Consider the following 19,095-nt stretch of genomic DNA (forward strand, 5'->3'; position numbering starts at 1 on the left):
TTTATTCCGGGGGTCAGCAAACTTGTTCTGTAAAGGGCCACATCGAAAACACGCTAGAGAAGCCTGGTGCGGTGGCTCACACACCTGGAATCCCAACACTTTGGGAGGCCAAGGTGGGCGGATCACCTGAGGTCAGGAGTTTGAGACCAGCCTGGCCAACATGGTGAAACATTGTCTCTACTAAAAATACAAAACTAGCTGGGCGTGGTGGTAGGCATCTCTAATCCCAGCTACTTGGGAGGCTGAGGCAGGAGAATCGCTTGAACCCAGGAAGTGGAGATTGCAGTGAGCCGAGATCATGCCATTGCACTCCAGCCTGGGCAACAAGAGCAAATCATCATCTCAAAGAAATGAAGGAAGGGAGGGAGGAAGGAAGGAAGGAAGGAAGGGAGGGAGGGAGGAAGGAAGGAAGGAAGGAAGGAAAAGAAAACATGCTAGAGTTTGCAGGCTGTACATAAGGTCTCTGTGGCAACCACTCAAGTCTGCCATTGTAGGCCAGAAGCAGCCACAGACAACACATGCATAAACTTGTGTAATTGTATTCTAAATAAAACTTTATTCATAAAAATATGCAGTGGGCTAGATTTGGCCCACGTCCTGTAGTTTGCCAACCCCTGCTTCTTGTGGTGCACAGAGACACAGAATGTGGATGTTGTCACCTAGGCCACACTCATAACAAAATGTTGTGTGGTGTGTGGTGAGGTCTGTGTAATGAGTGAAATATTTATGTTCTTACGTTTATAGTTCAACACCCACATACTTCCAAGAAAAGATTTAGAAACACTTATGGTAAGTTCCCATTTCCAAATGCACAAAAGCTACTTGAAGCGATCTGAAATTTCTCAGGGAAAGTAGGAAAATACATGAAAATCCCTGTTTTTATTTTTTTCCCAAATATGCAGAGGTTGCATGGGATTAACTTTAAACTGGGATTGAATTAAGCACTAGGTTTGGCCCTCGTGGTGAACCAAGCGCAGAGGTTACACACCCATTCTTTAGGAACACGAAATCCTTCCTGGCACCATATTTCAAGAAGTTAATCCCAGATGTCCCAACATAAAGAACTTTGTTGTAGGTGGACCATATCTGTAGCTGAGGTGCTACCAAACACAGAAATATCCCAGGATGTAATATTGAATTTCAGTCAAGGCTATAATTGCTATGAAGAGTCCAGCTAACATAGACCAAGTCCATTGCTCTCTGCTCTAAAGGTGCTTCAGGTCACAAAGGCAGAATCTGGGGGGTTCACGTCTTTCTCAGGTCTGCATTTCAAAACCTGAGTCATCCCATGAAAGAGACTGAGACAAGGAGTATGGGAAGTGAAGTGCAAAATTTACATAACTTTTCAGATCCACCACCGGACTCCAAAGAAAGACAGCACTGTGCTGGAGTGAAGAGCACACGTTCAAAAGTCAGAACATCTGAGTGCAAATTCCAGTTTCTTTGGAAAGCCTTGAGGACGTTACGTTACCTCTCTGAGACTTACCTCACCAGTTCGTAAAATGGTAGCGCCTCACAGGGGGCTACTGGGATTATGTAATCCCCGTGAAGCTCCCTCTGTACTGTGGGTGACTGGGTCCCATCCCCACAGCCTGTGGAGGTTGCCTGGACTTCCGGCTCCTCGGCCATCCTGGGAGCCCCTGAGAGTGGCCCTGCTCCTTAACATCTTCCATGGCACTCACTGCTTCCAACGATGGTGGAGACAGTCCCCATTCAGTAGATAATCATCTGATGCTTCCACGTATCCAGATTTGGGGCCGTGTCACCTTCTCACTCCACTCCACGCCCCTCTCACTCAGTGACTTCCTGGAGCACTCCGGAGACTGGAAGGGCCACCGGACCTGCACACCCACGTGGCGTTGGCTGGTCCATATTTACCCAGCGACTCCTGGTTCCCACCCGCAGAGGTACAGCCCATTTGACATTAGGAAAAGATGCAATCACATCCGAATTATTTTCCATGCTGAGAGAGAAGTTAAATAATTCATAACGAAACCACTGGTGTTTGAACAAACGTTATTTGTCGATGTCCAGTGTTGTCTGTGGTGGTCATAAATTTGCATTCCTAGCACCTAAGTTATTTATTATTTCTTTACAAATATCAGACTCTTATAGAACACTGCATTTTTTAAATGACTTTCAACCTCAACACAAAACCACTTTTTTTATATGTGTTTAATCACCCACATTACTTAATGTCTTTATGTTTAATTGTTTAATTCAAAAAGTGTTTACTGACTGCCTACTGTGTTCCAGGTCCCTATCTTCAACAAGCTCAGATCCTGGTCAGGGGCTCTAAAAGGAGTCCAGACGATATTCCCCCATGCAGAGCAGGGAAGCCAGGCAGAACGTGCGGATGGCAAAGATTTTCCACGCAACCTGCAGGGTGAAAGCCCAGCTCTCAACCTTTTCTTGCTGGGAGAACGTGAGCAAGTGACTTAATCTCTTCTGTTTTGTTTCCTCACCTGTGCAGAGTTTGTGAGGATGCCTGCCATGCAGGACTGACCACGGTCAAGATTAAATGTGAGAATCACTCAACATGCCTGACTCGATAGAGTCTATCTATAGAAAAAATAATTACAATTAACAAAAGACCATAGGGTGGAAAGAGCCTAAGACACACACAATTTTAAAAAGTCATTGTCTCTATGATTGTATCATTTAATTCTTCTATCAGAATCAAAATACAAACTCTGATGATCATAGTTACGTAAAAATTTGACTATCACGTCTTGCTCGTGAATCTGAAGTCAGTCATTCATACACACACTCGCTCACACAACTGTGAAGAGGCAGATTCTCCCCAGCCTCGAGCCTTCCAGGGTAATTGCACATTTGAAAACATGAGCTGGTGCCAATGTCCCCAGATGAATCATGGGGCTCGCAGCCTTTGTATTGATTTGCCTTCGTATTTCAAGCTGCAGGCAAGAGCAGGACAGTACCCTGGAGGCAGCAACTGGGGGCTTCTGTCCACCTGCAGAGGCCTGGGAATAACAGGGCCTCCCACCCTACACCGACCCTGCCTCCCTGGCACTTCCACCCTCTTCTGGCCTCAGCTCCTCATCCCTGGGGCTAAGCGGCTGCCTCACAGCTACGCACACCGGAAAGCAAGGGGCTGTCATGTTTTCTCAGGTCTCTCTGCCAGCCAACCCACATGTCTTTCCTGTGTTCAGTCTCCACTCTCCCACACTCCCTGACTTCTCACTAGGCCTTGCCCCAGCCGTTCCCATCCAGCTTCAGTTAGGACCCCAGACTCCTCCATGTCCTTTGTATGGCCAGGAAATGTCTGTTAGATGTTAACCACTGCACACACACTCCCTCGCTCACATACATACACACTCACTAACACACATACACACTCACATGCATACACACACTCACTCATAAACTCAGTCTTACACTCACACGCATGCACCCACTCATACACTCAGTCTTACACACTCACTCTCACAAACTGTCTTACACACACTCATTCACACTCATACACACAGTCACTCATTCATATACACATATTCACTTTCACATACTCATCCACACTCTCGTTTGCTCAAATTCACTCTTATACACTCACACTCACATTCAGTCTTACACACACACAGTCACTGTCATTCATACATACACTCACTTTCACACACTCATCCACACTCTCATTCGCTCACACTCACTCCTACATACTCAATTGTCCTTGCAGGCGCACACAGTCACACACTGGTTCACACAGGTACGCATGGCTATTTCAACCCCCCCCCCCCCAGAACACTCTGCTGCCACCACCGACCCCCCACAGCCACCAGTTCCAGGGAAATCTGCAGCCTACAGGGGAGGCACACACTCCTTGGCCTTTGAGTTTGAAAGCATGGCCCTGAAGGACACAGAAAGCGCTTAGGGCCAGCACAAAAGATGTGAGGAAATCTGTGAGGGTTCAGAGTGACGCTTTCCACCACCATCCAGAAAGTGACTTGCTGAGAAGAAAAATCAAGGGGAGGTGGAGCTTCAGGGCAGGCATCTGAGAAGGGGTCCTCCACCCCGACTGGGGGCAGGAGAGGGGATTCCTCCGCAGGCCAGGGAGGTGTCTGTGACCCAGGGTACGGAGACCTGTACCTTTCCGGCTCAGGTAGAGCTCTGGAAAGATGCTGACCCTAAGGAGAAAGGGCTGCATGGCAAGTCTGGGCAAGCAGCACCTGGGCCAGCCTCGGGGGCCTCCCAGAGCTGCAGCAACTTCCAGAGCAGCAGGACCAGCCCCAGCTACCTCTGTCTCGTGGAGATGACAGCCCCAGGGCCTCACAGACAGAGGCTGGTGACTCATCCTCAGACCCCAGGGACTCAGCAGAGCACAGAACATTTCGGCAGGTGCAGGCGTGGACGTGATAGCCAAAGAGCAAACACTGCTCCCGGCGCTTCCTCCCTGGAGGAGCTCTCCCCCACCCTCCTGAAACTCAGGTGCAACTTAGCAAACAGCAGTGGAGAGAGCCATACCGAGGCTTAGAAACATGGAAATTATATAACTGGTTTTTGAAAAACTCAGTAGTTTACTTTTCTTGATCACTCAAGCTTGTGATCTGAAAGTCATAGCTACTGCATCTACCCCTTTGTCACTCACTCTTCGGAAAGCAGGAATCACAGAGGCTAATGAGCAGAGAACACAGCGGGATGGGACAGGTGCCTCCAGATATGCAGCCTGCTGACCGCCCAGGACTTGGGAAACCAGCAACGTTATAGCTTTCCCCAGCGCCTGCTCAAAAGGCCTGGGAGTGGAAAGCAGTGTGCTGTTTCTGATGACCGGTTATTAATAATTTATTCAATGTATTGTTAGATCATAGACTCAGCCTGAAGTCCCTCAAAGGGCTCACCCACTCCCTTCTTCCTTCTTCCATAGCTTTCGTGAGCATACTTTTGCCTAAAATATCGTTTCAGCCCTTCCAAAAAATGATATGAACTCACTTCAAATTTCTCCACTAAAGCAGCATTAATGTACTGAGATTTGTGGAAAGTTTTCTTGCTAGTGCAGACTGATCACAGCTAAGCAGGTACACAGATATCGCCTGTGGTCAGCAGCCTCTACGATGACTCCCAATGATCCCCAACCCCTGGTGTTCACCTCCTGTGCAATCTCCTCCCCTCAAGCATGGACTGGACCTACTAACTGGCTTCTAACGAATGGAACACAGCAAAAGTGATGGATGTCACTTCTGAGGTTAAGTTACAAAGAGGCGGAGGCTTTGTCTTCCATGCCTTTCCCTCTCCCTCTCTTGTTGCTCACTCTTTCTGAAAGAGTGTATTAGTCAATTTCATACTGCTGTAAAGAAATACCCGAGACTTGGTAATTTATAAAGAAAAAGAGGTTTAATGGACTCATAGTTCCACATAGCTGGGGAGGCCTCACAATCATGGCATAAGGCAAATGAGGAGCAAAGGCATGTCTTGCATGGTAGCAGGCATGAGAGTATGTGCAGGGGAAGTGCCCTTTATAAAACCGTCAGATCTCGTGAGACTTATTCACTACCACAAGAACAGCACAGAAAATCCTGCCCCCATGATTCAGTTACCTCCCGTCAGGTTCCTCCCATGACACATGGGGATTACGGGTGCTACAATTCAAGATGAGATTTGGGTGCGGACACAGCCAAACCATATCAGAGATGCTGGCTGCCATGGTGTCAGCTGCCCTGTGGAGAGGCCCAGCAGGCAAGGAGCTGAGGTCAGCCTCCAGATAATAGCCAGTGAGGGGCTGCCTCCTGCTGACAACCACATAAGTGAGCTTGGAGAGAGATGCTTTCCCTGTTGAGCCTTCAGATAAGACTGCAGCCCCAGTTGACATCTTGGCTGCAGCCCCCTGGGAGACTCAGAGATAGGTACCTGGCTAAGCTGAGATAAGAAAGCTTTGTTATTTAAAACCATTAAGCTTAGGAGTCATTTCTTATATAGTAACAGATAACTAAGACATCACCTATGTACTATGTTCTTGAGAAATGGAATTTCAGATTTTTCCTAAGTTAGGGAAGAATTGCCTTTTATTTATTCATTTAATTTTTACTCAGTTAGAAATGTTATGAGCTGTTCATTAAAAAATAAAAAGCTAAATTTAGCCTCTACCAGTGAAATCACCTTTTTCATTTTCTACCCTGCTTATAAGCAGGACGTGAACACATTCTCCTTGCATTTTAAGATTTTATCATCTTTCAATTCTTAAAATGAAAGAAAAAAGAAAAAAAGTTGGAGATATTTTCTTGCATGTACTATTGATGTTCTTTACACAGAGACCAACATCCTCCCTCGATCTCAATTTCTGGCCTCTTGCTCTATTAAGTTTTGCAAAATTACATTTTTCCCTACATTACCTGGAAAGATCAGTCCTTTTCATATCCTATGCACTAGCTGTTCTGACAGAGCAATCTCTGTGAAAAATATAAAGAACCCGTTATTTGGTAAATTAATACTTCCATTATTATGGGTATGTTATAAGATCATGACATTTTTTCTCATTCCTGCCCCACTGGGAAGCTACACTGAGCATCACCAAACATCTCAGCCAATTTTAGCCCTGAGTGAAAACTTTGCTCTAAGCAACCTCTGCAATATTAGCCATAGGGGGTGGTTGCGTTCTGCCAATAGAAGATAAGTTTTGAGAAGTGCTCATAAAGAAGGCTTGGAATTAGACTTTGTCTCCACATGCAAAACAACGTGGAAACCCGAGGCAAACATCCCGACTGTTCAAGCCCTCCCAAAATCTACTTTTGCTGGAAATATCTTGATAATTTACATAAAAATATGGAGGAGGGAGTTTTCCTGTGTGAGAAACAGGACACTCTGTCTAGATCCCATGACTTTACCCAGCTGCATGTGAGCTCTGCAGGGAGGCGGGGTCCCTCCCTTTGCCTACAATGCCCTTTGAGGACCTTCCCCTTCTATAAATAGCTCCCGTCCCTGCTGGCTTGATTTTCCTGGGAGCATCCATCCCTTCCTGAGATGAGATGTTCACTGCTTCATTTGCACCTTTCTTCTCCTGCTGGAATATAAATTCCAGGAGGGCAGGGACAGTGTCTCCTTCACATGCAAATGGCAGACGCAAAGCAGCCACATGGCAATAATGGTTGAATCAATGAATGCGTGCAGTTAATCAGGTTACTGAAAGAGAAACAAAAGAGAACCATCTTTTTAAAAAGCCAGGTGCGGTGGCTCATGCCTATGATCCCAGCACTTTGGGAGGCTGAGGTGGGCGGATCACGAGGTCAGGAGATCCAGACCATCCTGGCTAACACGGTGAAACCCCGTCTCCACTAAAAACACAAAAAATTAACTTCGCGTGGTGGCGGGCCCCTGTAGTCCCAGCTACTCAGGAGGCTGAGGCAGGAGAATGGAGTGAACCCAGGAGGCGGAGCTTGCAGTGAGCCGAGATCGCGCCACTGCACTCCAGCCTGGGCCACAGAGGAGAATCTGTCTCAAAAATAATAATAATAATAATAACAATAACAACAACAACAACAACAACAACAATAATAATAAGTAAAATAAATAAAAATAAAAAGCCCCTGGCATCCTGCACCAGCAGCCCAAGTCACTAGAATATGAGAAGATAAAACATGCAAAGAAAGTGGGAACACGGATAGAAAAAAATAAGTTCATCCTACAATGCAAGGCATTGCACCTCCATGGATTTGTTTTGAGGAGCAGCGACTGACCCTTTGGTGGTCTGTAGCTCAGTCCCCTGTACACCAGCCCCTCCAAGAGAGTGTCGCCTCCCGTGAGACCAAGGAAGCCGAGTGCACCGCCCGGGGACTGGTGATCCCTCTCGACTAAGCATTTTGAGAAGGCAGGGCTGGGAGCCCGCGAGTCAAATGCACGACTGAGGAAAATGCACCTCCAGGGCCTCAAAGGTGGGGATGACTTGCTGACTCTGGGATAACGGGAAGTCTCGGCCACCCCCAGGCAGGGGACCGGAGCCCTGGGGAGAGGGGGACGAGGGCCCGCGAGAGAGGAGGATGGGGGCCCCGGGGAGAGGAGGACTGGGGCCCGGGGAGAGGAGAAAGGAGCCCTGGGAGAGGATGATGGAGCCCCCGGGAGAGGAGGACGGGGGCACTGGGGAGAGGTGGACAGAGATCCCCGAGAGAGGAGGATGCGGGCACCAGGGAAAGAAGGACTAGGTCCCGGGTAGAAGAGGAAGGAGCCCCCGGGAGAGGAGGACGGGACTCCTGGGAGAGAAAGACGGGGGTACTGGAGAGAGGAGGATGAGGGTCAGAAGCCGCCTGACTCGCATGGACGGAGGGAACCGGGGGACTGGACATCAGCCTTCTGAGCAGCTGCGTCCAATAGCCCTGGTTCCCCCTCCCACGAGACCCAGAGTCCGCGGTGGCAGGGCCCAGGGCAGAGCCTGGACGGTGGCAGGCCCTGGCGTTAGTTCTCTATCGCTGCTGCGAAAATGCACCACAGATGTCGTGGCTTAAAGCAACACGGACAGGCTGTCTTACCGCTCTGGACGTCATAAGTCGGACGCTCAGCTCTTGGCGGGAAGGCGCCTTCTCCAGTGGGCTCCACGTTGGGCTTGGCCCGGACCGCGCTGCAGCCCTAATACCGCGAGTGCTGCCCCGGCCTCAGCCGTGGAAAAGTACGTGGAGCCCCTGGGGCCCTCCGCGCGGTCCTAATTCTCCTCCGCCTTCAGATTTAGGTTCAGGCCTTTGCCCTGACGTGCTTGCTGGCATTCCGAAGGGTCAGCACTTCCTGCTCAGTCCCTTGTGCCGACCCCAAACCTCCCCTTTCTCTTTCAGTGCCCACTGACAAAATCAAGTCCAACCATTTCGCAGCAGGAGAGCCCATAACCAACAAGCAGGGGTCCCAGCCTCGCGCAAGTCAAAGGGCTGCTCCTGACCTCCAGGAGGAGCGGGGGGCACAGCAGGGCAGCCAGACCCTTTGGACAGATGCTTAAGGTAACCTCTCATCGGATTGCACTGACCCTAAGTCAATTAAGTGGGCCACAAGAAGGAGGAATTGACTGGAAAGCAGTTACCTTGTGTCTACGTGAGGTCAAAACAACCAACTGGGAACAAAATTCCTTAATATGTAATGCAATTTACTGGAGTAAGAAGGAGGTCTGATAAACCATTTCTTTTTTTTTTTTTGAAAAACGGAGTCTCGCTCTGTCGCCCAGGCTGGAGTGCAGTGGCCGGATCTCAGCTCACTGCAAGCTCCTCCTCCCGGTTGACGCCATTCTCCTGCTTCAGCCTCCTGGGTAGCTGGGACTACAGGCCCCCGCCACCTCGCCGGCTAGTTTTTTGTATTTTTTAGTAGAGACGGGGTTTCACCGTGTTCCCCAGGATGGTCTGGATCTTCTGACCTCGTGATCCGCCCGTCTAGGCCTCCCAAAGTGCTGGGATTACAGGCTTGAGCCACAGCCCCCGGCCCTGATAAACAATTTCAAACACCAGTTCTTCTCCACCGAATGCCATGATTTCTTTTTCACTGAGTTCAGTGATTTTCGAACCTGCTTCCTCCCTCATCAGGTTGACAAGCCTGTCACACAGCACTATTGGATAGGAACTGAGGTGAGGAGAGGACCTGGACTCTAAGCAGCTACCTTGTGGCATCCAATCACCTTGGCTCCCTCTCCCACAAGACCAGGAGTCCACTGTGGAGCCCAGGAGGGAGCCTGGAATGTAGAAGGCACTGGTGGTGTTCCCTATTGCTGCTGCAAACATGCACCACCGATGTGATGGCTTATAACAGCACAGACTGGCTGTCTTACAGTTCTGGAGGTCAGACGTCTGACACACACCTCACTGGGTTAAACCCAAGGTGTGGGCAGGGCTAGTTTCTTCTTGGAGGCCCTGGGGTAGATAGGTAGGCCCTTTTCTGCTTTGTCCAGCTTTCATGGGTTGCCCACATTCCTTGGCTCATGGCGCCTCCATCTTCAGAGCCAGCAATGGCCATGCGAGTCTCTCTCCCATTATATCACCCAGACCCTGGCTCTTCTGCCTCCCTTTTCCACACTTAAGGACCCTTTTGATTACACTGAGCCCACCCAGATAATCTAGAATAATCTTCCTTTTTTAAAGTTGGCTATCAACCTTAATTCCATCTAAAACCTTCATTTCCCTTTGTCATGTTCCCAGGTTCTGGGGATTGGGAGGAGGACCACTTGGGGGCCATTATTTTGCATACCACAATGCTCAACAGATAACTGTTTAGTGAGTTTTAAGTCAATAATTCTGGATTATGTAAGACTTCAACAACTTTTTAAAAATCACATGGCCTCTGGGTAACTATTTTCATCCCCAAAGCATTTCATGTTTTAAAAAGAAAAGAAGCCATCCAAAATGTATGTTGTCCTTTTCCACACCACTCCCAAAGGTAAAGACTGGCGACATGCTCAAAATATAATTGGCTGCCAGGCACTGGTGGCTCACACCTGTAATCCCAACACTTTGGGCGGCTGAGGCAGGCAGATCACTTGAGGTCAGGAATTCAAGACCAGCCTGGCCAACATGGAGAAACCCCGCCTCTACAAAAAATACAAAAATTAACCAGGCATAATGGTGCATGCCTGTAATCCCAGCTATGCAGGAGGCTGAGTCACAAGAGTCATTTGAACCCAGGAGGCAGAGGTTGCAGTGAGCTATAATCATGCCACTGCACTCCAACCTGACAACAGAGCGAGGCTCCGTCTAAAATATATATATATATTTGCCATATATATATGGCAATTAGCTTTACTATCAATAACCAAGTAGTCGATGCATTAGACTAAGGGCACTGTATCGTCTAGTCCAGATTAATGTGGTTGAAAACACTATTGATTAGATTCTTCTTGGAGGTCACTTAATGGCAGCCATAAGAAGATCTATTTTTAAATGCTGGTTTTGTTGGTTCTGCTCAATAAGCTTTGGAAACTCCTGGATCTTTGGATTCAAGTACATGACAGACATGGCGTGCAGGGGAGAAGGTTTAGATGGAGGAACAAGTTGTTTCTCCGGCGGAAAAGGTTGAATCCAATCAGATAAGTTCCAAGTATCCACAACTTCCTTTCTTTCCTTCTGAAGTGGCATTTCTCCCTGCCAGGGGCAAATCCACTCTTGCTCCTGGGGCCCTGACAGGGCTGATAGCAACTCCACCCCCATGGGACCGCTCCTTAGAGTCAGGGTGCTGGGGTGCCTAAGAAGGCGCTGTTCCTTTCAGGTCCCAGCAGGTGGAGAGCCTGGTTCTGGTCTGCCCACAGTGGGCTTGGAGGCTTAACTGTCTCTTTGGTATATTTGGGGCAGAAGAACCATTGCTAGAAGCTTGCTTCTGGTTAGACATGCGGGACAGGGCTTCTCCTCAGACATGCCCTAACCCAGGGTGAGGCCGTGCTCAGGTGAGACTCTCACAGGAAAGGTGTAACTCTCCAGACATCTACCTGGTGGATCCGACAGCAGCACCCCACCCGACACACGGAGTTCTAGGAGCAGCTGGGCAGGTTGCAACTTCTTTCTCAAGAAGAGTGTATGCAGCCTCCCCGTGGTTGCGCCGACTCCAGTATTCTCATTATATTTTAACTTTTGGCATCCAGGCTAAGTAGCCAAACCCAGTTAGGACCCTTGCATTACAACTTCAAGTCACTTTATGAAGAGAAAATATGGCCATATCAGTAATTTGTTAGACATATAGAAAATATTTTTTATTGAGGCAGAATATTCAGAGTCATTATTGCTATGATTGACTATTATTTACTGTGTATGTCTGTGTGTCAGGAAATACACTAGATGCTGTAAAAAACACATTACCACATTTAATCATTATCACAACTACATGAGAGGAATTTCTTGTAAATGAAAATAGCGAAGTTCAGAAGAGTGATGTCACTTTCCAGGTGGCTGCGATCCCATCTTCAGTGTGTTCAAGTGTGGTGCTCCGTCTAATTCCCTAAATGTCTATGTTCTCATTGATCTAATACATTATTTTTTAAACCTGAAGTATGAATTGTTTATGTCATGAGATGTTCCAGAGTCTTACATGTAGTATTGAAGTTTTTCATCAGACCAAGAGGTACTTCAGGAAGCATGGTGACCACAATCTCCTTGTGAGACAGAGAATGACTGTTATTTCCAGTTCCCCAGATTACAAGTGTGCTCAAGCCTGTTTTCTCTGGTTTATTGTTTATTTACATTTACCCTAGAGGCAGATACACTTTTAGAAGGGGGGGCAGATTTTAAGGAAAACAGTAGAAAAGTGGGGGACTCCCAGCCCTCCGAATTCCCAGCTCTGGAGCTGAATACCCTTCCCCCAAGGGCAGATGGTCTCTCTCCCCTCCTCCTCTCCTTCTCTCCCTCCTGAGTCAGATTTCCTTCTTGGAAGCCAGATCCCTCTCCTTTTGGCCAAATCACTTTAAACAAGACCTCCAGGATATTGAAAGACTGAGCCAGAAAGATGAGTGACCATGTCCTGGACGCTGACCCTCTCTCAGGTGGAATGCAGTGTGATGAGATATTCCACAATATGATGTGAAATAAGTGCCAAAATATGACACTGTCATCTCCCTCAGGGTTATAATCACTCAACATTACAAATAGGTCACTCAGCACTACAATGTTACAAACAGGACAGGGCCCAAGGCTTTGTTGCAGGCGCCCACTGAGAAGAGCAGAGCTGCCCAGACCCTGTCTTCCAGGCGCTGGTGCCGCTGCGAGCTGGCCTGGAGAGCTTTGGTGTTCTCTTCCTGAACAATTTCACAAGATGTCACATCACACATGTACAGACAAGGCCATTTTGTGACCAGGATGGATCAAGACATGAACAAGATTATTCCTGATATGGTTTGGCTCTGTGTCCCCACCCAAATCTTATGTTGAATTGTAATGCCCAGTGTTGGAGGTGTGGCCTGGTGGGAGCTGATTGGATCGTGGGGATGCTTTCTAATGGTTCAGCACCATCAGCATAAACAAAACACAGACATTGTCAGGGCCACAAAATAGCCAGCATTCCCGCATCCAGGCTAATACAGGTGACGGTGACGGCCAATTCTCTACCAGCGATAGCCTTAGTCTGGTCTGGTCTTCCCTCCTGTAGAGGAGATTTATTAAGATGCTTGGTCATAGAGTCACCCCCACTTCCTGCAGCATCCTGTCCAGAGCAAAGCTCTGCCTTCTCAAGCCCCCTAGAATTACCCAGCCAAAGCCCAGGTCCCATCAGTCCCCTCTCACACCGGCTTACTGCGGTGCCCATGTTCCCACTGGCATGCGTTCTCCCTCAGAGCGGCAAGAAAAAACCCATCTTGTCAACCACAGCTGTGTGCTCCCGGTCGTCTTTGACTGCAGGGATTGATACCATGAAATATCAGTCATTAGATCTAATTGACAGTTGAGGAAGTCCAAGTTCTTTAAATAAAACTGGTGACTATGTCAATGTGAGGCTTCCATTCTGATAGGCTGTGTTGTTCCCTGGGTCCCACCATCTCTTCACAGTCAAAGACGGTAGCAGGAAAAAAACAGGAATGGAAATTGTTTTCACCCTTAAGACTAAAGCGTGCCCTAAATTGTTTCCACCCTTAAGACTAAAGGAAAATGGGAAAGACGTATGAAGAGACAGTACCTTAGAAAGAGATGCAAGAGACACAGAGGAGAAGCTGCGCAACTTTGCTAAAAATAAGAGGACTGCTAGTTGAAACTATACTGAGGTGCCATTTCTCATCAATTACATTAGCGGAAATCTCATAGCTTGACAACACATTGCGGACAAAGCTGGAGGGAGAGACACTCATCCACTGCTGGCGGGAACACAAAGGATAACACAGTCCCTGTAGAGGGGGTTCAGCAGGAGTTGACGGAATGACATATGCATCACCTCTTTGATCCATCGGTCCCATATCTAGGAGCCTGTACCACAGGCACTCTGGCAAAAACACAAAAGGACACCTTCACAAGGCCACTTACTTGGTACTGTCCATGATTATAAAGACTGTTAACTGAAATGTCCACTGACAGGGAGTAAAATAGGTTAAATCCTGATAGAACAGAATACTATGTGAAAGGAAGAGCGAATTCTCTCTATGGCTATGCAGTGATCTACAAGATAGATTAAGTGAAAAATGAAGATGAAGGACAGTATTACCAGGATGTTACCATTTTAAAGAAAAAAAAAAAAAGGAAGACTGGGCGCACTGGCTCACGCCTGTAATCCCAACACTTTGTGAGGCCGAGGAGGGCAGATCACCTGAGCTCAGGGCTTCGAGACCAGTTTGGGCAACATGGAAACCCCGTCTCTACTAAAAATACAAAAAAATTAGCCGGGTGTGGTGGCACATGTCTGTAATCCCAGCTACTTAAGGGGCTGAGGCACGAGAATTGCTTGAACCTGGGAGGTGGAGGTTGCAGTGAGCTGAGATCACACCACTGCACTCCAGCCTGGGTGACACAGCGAGACTCCGTCTCAAAAAAAAAAAAAAGGGCTGGGTGGGGTGCGAGGTAGGAATCCAGGAGACATGGGGGAGGAGTCAGGACAGAAACTGGACCTTACTGAAGACACCTCTCCAAAGAGTGCTGACTTTGAATCCATATCATATTTTTCAAATTTTAAAGAGCAAAATTAAATTTTTAAAAAACTGATCTTTCATAAAACTGAAAAGAAATCAAAAGAATATCCAGTCGGTGTCATATCTACACAGAAAATAATTCTTATAATAACCTTAAAACACAGTATTTTGATGGTACATCCCTAATGGGATACATCCTAAAGCCCAAAACACTTCAAAGCCATCCTAAAGTGCTGTCTCTAATTTTCACTAGTTACAGTGTTAATATTGTCATTTTGAAACTCCATATATTAGGGATGAAACAAATAATAATTATATCAATGACAATAGGATAAACGTGTTCAGTGCAAGAAAAAAGATAAATAGTTATATTTCAGTTATGTTACTTAATATCTGTGCTTATCCACAATTATTTGCATAGAAGTATTTCTAAGAAATGGCAGGGTGCGGTGGCTTACCCTTGTAATCCCAGGACTTTGGGAGGCCAAGGTGGGCAGATCCCGAGGTCAGGAGTTCAAGACCAGCCTGGCCAACACAGTGAAACCCCATCTCTACTAAAAAAATACAAAAATTAGCTGGGAGTGGTGGCGGGTGCCTGTAATCCCAGCTACTCAGGAGGCTGAGGCAGGAGAATCACTTGAACCCGGGAGGCAGAGGTTGCAGTGAGCCGAGATTGTGCCATTGCACTCCAGCATGGGCAACGGAGCTAGACTCCATTTTGAAAAAATAAAATAAGACATAAATATATACACACACATATATATGTATATTTCTAATAAGTAAAATTGCTAGACCCAAAAATATTTAGATTTTTGTAAACATTGACAAATTAACCTACATGAAGTTTATAATAAATGTAAACACCAATATTGGTGCATAAAAGTGGTCATTTCCTATAACCTCTTCCACACCGGGCCTGTTATCTTCCTCTACTGGTTGCCCACAAAATAGTTAAAAAATATGGGAATACAAGGCTACTTTTGTTGTTTTTTTGTTTTGTTTTTTGTTTTTTTTCATTTTTTGAGATGAAGTCTCACTCTGTCACCCAGGGTGGAGTGCAATGGTGTGATCTCAGCTCAGTGCAACCTCAGCCTCCCAGGTTCAAGCAATTCTTGTGTCTCAGCCTCCCGAGTAACTGGAATTACAGGCATGTGCCACCACACCTGGCAAATTTTTGTATTTTAGTAGAGATGGGGTTTCACCATGTTGGCCAGGTTGGCCCCGAACTCCTGGCCTCAGGTGATCTGCCCTCCTTGGTCTCCCAAAGCGCTGGGATTACAGGCGTGAGCCACCATGCCCAGCCAGCTACTTTCATTTTGTGTCTTAGCTTGCTAGTGAAGCGGAGGGTATTCCCTGAGCCTTTGACCAGCTAAACACCTTGTGTGTGTGAATTGTCTGTTCAAACCTCTCACCACTGTCTCCTGTGCCTTCTGACTTTTGGATTTATTTTACCAATCTCATTCTATGCTTTGGCCTTTATTGTAAGTTGCCCTAAATGTTTTTAAGAAACAGGCAGTAGATGGACAATAAATAAAAAAGAAAAAATACTGAGTTAAATAATATATATATTAATATATAAAATTATATATATATATATACACACACACATATATATATATACTTCCTGTGGGGAAGGGACTGTGCTGGGACTTTGAACACACAAAGATGACCCTATTGGGGTCATGCCCTCCAAGAAGTTTATGGTTCAGAAGGGGTAATAAGGCATGTGTATACAAACGGAATCACAAGAAGAAAGAAAGGTCACAAGGAAGAGATCATGACAGGCTGAATGAATTCAGAGAAGACAGAGGCCTCTGTTCACGGGGAGGGCAGAGCATGGGCTTAGAGGAAAAGGTGGCTGTTCATCTGGGCTACAGAGTTCAGTAACATTCTGGCATGTGGATGCTAAGAAAAACGCACGTCATGTAACACGTACACATGAATAAAAAATGAGGCTCCAACCATGGGTACAACTGAACAAGAGAAACTGTTTCCACTGGCTGTGGTAAAAATGAGGAAGGAGAATTATGGAAATTAAGGCTGTAGTTTCCCATTGAACTCAGACTACATAGACCCGTGAAGGGCAGGCTATGGAATTTGGAATCCATTGTGTATCAGTAACTGGTAAGGCTTTAACTTATTTTTTTCCTTTGGAGTGGAAGTGCTTTAACAAAAATTGTGCTTTGGGGCCGGGCATGGTGGCTCATGCCTATTATCTCAGCACTTTGGGAGTCTGAGGCAGGCAGATCACCTGAAGTCAAGAGTTCAAGACCAGCCTGGCCAACGTGGTGAAACCCCGTCTCTACTAAAAATACAAAATTAGCCGGGCATGGTAGCACGTACCTATAATCCTAGCTACTCAGGAGGCTAAGGCAGGAGAATCACTTGAACCCAGGAGGTGGAGGTTGCAGTGAGCCAAGATTGTGCCATTGCACTCCGGCCTGAGCAACAGAGTGAGACTCTGTCTCAAAAAAAAAAAAAAAAAAAAAAAAAAGTGTGCTTGAAGGATTAAGCTAGAGTGTGTAAGGGTTGAAGGAGGAGTACCTGGAGAAGGTCCACCCTGATGAGAAACTGCTGCCAAAGCCAGGTCAGAGGCAGTGAGGACCAGAAAAGGGACCAGCATGGGGAATGGAGGCAAAGGAGAAGGCACAAGAGATTCAATCCACAAGAAAGACAGGGCCAGCCCATGTGCAAGAGAGATGGTCAACTCTTTGATTCGTGGTCTGCATGGTTAGCCTGGTGGAGAAGAAAGAACTCATCTCTTTCTGAGGTGGGAAGGAGACATCAAAAGTGCATAAGGATATAAAGAAAATGAAGAACATCGAAGCTGGAAGAACTCAGATGGCCTCAAGTTTCTGTAAGGTCATTCGGTAAGGTAGGAGTTAAGACATTCTCTTACAGAAACTGGACGTTCATGAAGGAGTTGGAGAAGAGTAGGGGTTTTGGTGATACATTCTGTTGGACCTTTGAGAAGAGCTCATTTTGGGTTTTTTGTTTGTTTGTGGGGGGGGGTTGTTGTTTTTTTATTTTTTTGAGGGGTGATCTCGGCTCACTGCAACCTCCACCTCCTGGGTTCAAGTGATTCTCCTACCTCAGCCCCCTGAGTAGCTGGGACTATAGGCGTAAGCCACCATGCCAGGCTAATTTTTGTATTTTTAGTAGAAATAGGGTTTCACCACATTAGCCAGGCTAGTCTTGAACTCCTGACCTCAGGTGATCCACCTGCCTCGGCCTCCCAAAGTGCTAGGATTACAGGCGCGAGCCACTGCGCCTGGCCAAGAAGAGGTCATTTTGAAATGAGTCAAAGGTTGTCCCAGCAGCACTGAGGCAGGCAGGCCACGTCTTCCTGCAGGAATTTGGATTGTCAGCTCACCTGTATGACAACTTCCTCAGCACCACGCAGCAACAGGGAGAGAAAGCCACGGGGGACAGATTGATGGGTTGGTTGGCAGTGTTAAAAGAAAAACTTTAGACAAATTAAATTTAACAGAGTTTAATTGAGCAAGAAATGATTCCCAAATCGGGCAACCCCCGAACCAGAATAGGGTCAGAGAGACTCTCGTGCTGCAACAGAGTTGGAGAGGATTTATGAACAGAGAAAGGAAAGTGATGCCCAGAAAATGGAAGTCAGGTGCAGACACAGCCGGATTGGTGACAGCTGGGCCTTTGCCTTATTTGAGTGGTTGAACACCTGCGATTGGCTAAAACTCAGGGATTGGTACAAGAGTAGATTAATTACAGTCTGTTTGCATGTCCAGCTAGGCGATAGCTCACGATGTACAAAGAAACCTTTAGGCCCATCTTACAAGGAAGCAGCTCTAGGCTAAAGTTTTAACATCAGGAAGCAATGCGCCCATCCATTCAACAGTCACCCATGGAGCTCTTGGAAAAGGCATCCTGGGGGTGGCAGCACCATCCTGCCAGGTACATACACTAGGCTGAGGGACCCATGGCACACCTGAGAGCAGTCTTGTCTACACACCCAGGGGATGTGTAGAAAAGGAGGCAAAGAAGCCTGTAATCCCAGCACTTTGGGAGGCCGAGATGGGCGGATCACGAGGTCAGAAGATCGAGACCATCCTGGCTAACACGGTGAAACCCCGTCTCTACTAAAAAATACAAAAAACTAGCCGGGCAAGGTGGCGGGCGCCTATAGTCCCAGCTACTCGGGAGGCTGAGGCAGGAGAATGGCGTGAACCCGGGAGGCGGAGCTTGCAGTGAGCTGAGATCCGGCCACTGCACTCCAACCCGGGCGACAGAGCAAGACTCCGTCTCAAAAAAAAAAAAAAGGGGGGGGGGCAAAGGACTCAAGGGCACCACAGCAAGCACATTTGAAGGGTGGAGCAGGGGGTCCAGTGGTGGATGGCTCAGCGAGGAGCAATGAGTCCAATGAATTGAGGAAGGGGCAGTGGAGACAGCAGGGCAGGGACACCAAGATGAGTGTGCTGCGCCTGTGCTGCACAAAGTCACTCAGCCACGGGGCTAAATGGGGTGCAGATCCACCCTGGACCCCTGGTCGGGCTTGGGCGTGTGTGGCTTTGTCCATTCTGGCTGCTGTAACTGAATAGGTGGTGGCTTATGAACACCAGAAACTTACTTCC

The sequence above is a fragment of the Chlorocebus sabaeus genome, chromosome 13 (assembly GCF_047675955.1).
Source record: "Chlorocebus sabaeus isolate Y175 chromosome 13, mChlSab1.0.hap1, whole genome shotgun sequence".
Taxonomy (NCBI): domain Eukaryota; kingdom Metazoa; phylum Chordata; class Mammalia; order Primates; family Cercopithecidae; genus Chlorocebus; species Chlorocebus sabaeus.